The sequence below is a fragment of the Lepidothrix coronata genome, unplaced genomic scaffold, assembly GCF_001604755.1.
Source record: "Lepidothrix coronata isolate B3197 unplaced genomic scaffold, Lepidothrix_coronata-1.0 Scaffold1518, whole genome shotgun sequence".
In the NCBI taxonomy this organism is placed as follows: Eukaryota; Metazoa; Chordata; class Aves; order Passeriformes; family Pipridae; genus Lepidothrix; species Lepidothrix coronata.
The window spans coordinates 2,795-4,142 of NW_016691698.1; the positions used below are offsets into that span (position 1 = coordinate 2,795).

At 65.1% G+C, this 1,348-nt stretch overlaps 1 long non-coding RNA gene across 1 annotated transcript; it reads left to right on the forward strand.

Annotated features, from left to right (window-relative positions):
- Positions 1-82: 82 nt before the first annotated feature.
- Positions 83-1,077, forward strand: LOC108510600. Its single transcript, XR_001878847.1, has 3 exons — positions 83-119; positions 550-679; positions 872-1,077. It is a non-coding gene; the product is annotated as an uncharacterized LOC108510600 (long non-coding RNA).
- Positions 1,078-1,348: the final 271 nt, after the last annotated feature.

Consider the following 1,348-nt stretch of genomic DNA (forward strand, 5'->3'; position numbering starts at 1 on the left):
TGGGACACACCTGGGCATGGGGACACAGCTGGGACACACCTGGGCATGGGGACACAGCTGGGACACACCTGGGGACACACCTGGGCTGGGCCAGGGCAGTGTCCTGTACCACGGGCTGGGTGAGTGACACACCTGGGGACACCTGGGGGACACCTGGGCATGGGGACACACCTGGGACACACCTGGATGTGCGGACACCCCTGGGTTGGGCTGGGTGAGTGACACACCTGGGGACACCTGGGGGACACCTGGGCATGGGGACACACCTGGGACACACCTGGATGTGCGGACACCCCTGGGTTGGGCTGGGTGAGTGACACACCTGGGGGTCTCACCTGTGCCCTGGGGGTCTCACCTGTCCCACCTGTCCCCTGAGGGTCTCACCTGTCCCCAGGAGGTCTCACCAATCCCCGGGGGTCTCACCTGTCCCCGGGGGGTCTCACCTGTCCCCCGGGGGTCTCACCTTTCCCACTTGTCCCCTGAGGGTCTCACCTGTCCCCCGGGGGTCTCACCTGTCCCCGGGGGTCTCACCTGTCCCACCTGTCCCAGTGCACAGGTCGGAGGAGGAGCTGCAGCGGCTGCAGCAGCGCCGGGAGCAGAAGCTGCAGCTCAAGGCCCAGCGGAGGCAGAAACAGGAGCAGGACCTGGAGAGGAAACGGCACCTGAGGCACCTGAACAGGTGAGGGGGACACAGGTGACACTCCCAGGTGAGGGCAGGACAAGGTGACACTCCCAGGTGAGGGCAGCACTGGGATCAAACCTCACCTGTCCCCCCTCACCTGTCCCTCACCTGTCCCCTCTCACCTGTCCCCTCACCTGTCCCCTCTCACCTGTCCCTCACCTGTCCCTCACCTGTCCCTGTCCCCCCCAGGGAGCGCAGCCTGGCCGGGATGCGACGCCGGCAGGGCCAGGCCGGGACAGGTGACGGTGCCAGGACAGGTGACGGTGCCAGGACAGGTGACAAGGAGGGCGACAGCGACGTCGAGGACCCCGGCGCACCTGAGCCAGGTGTGGCCACGCCCTCGGAGGACGAGGACGACGCCGAGTACTACAGACAGGAGGTGGGGGAGGAGCCCGACACAGGTGAGTGGGGGGGGGGACAGGTGAGTTTGGGGGGAGTTTGGGAGGTTACAGGTGAGTTTGGGGAGACAGGTGAGTTTGGGGGGAGTTTGGGGGCTTACAGGTGAGTTTGGGGGGTGGGACTGACCCCCCTTTTCCCTCTGGAGGTGGTTGATGACACCAAAAACTTCCTGAATTTCCATGAGTTTGGTTCAAAGTAAACGCTCTGACACCTCCGGAACGGCCCCGAAACTGCCCCTTTTCACCCCGAAACTGCCCCTTTTCACCC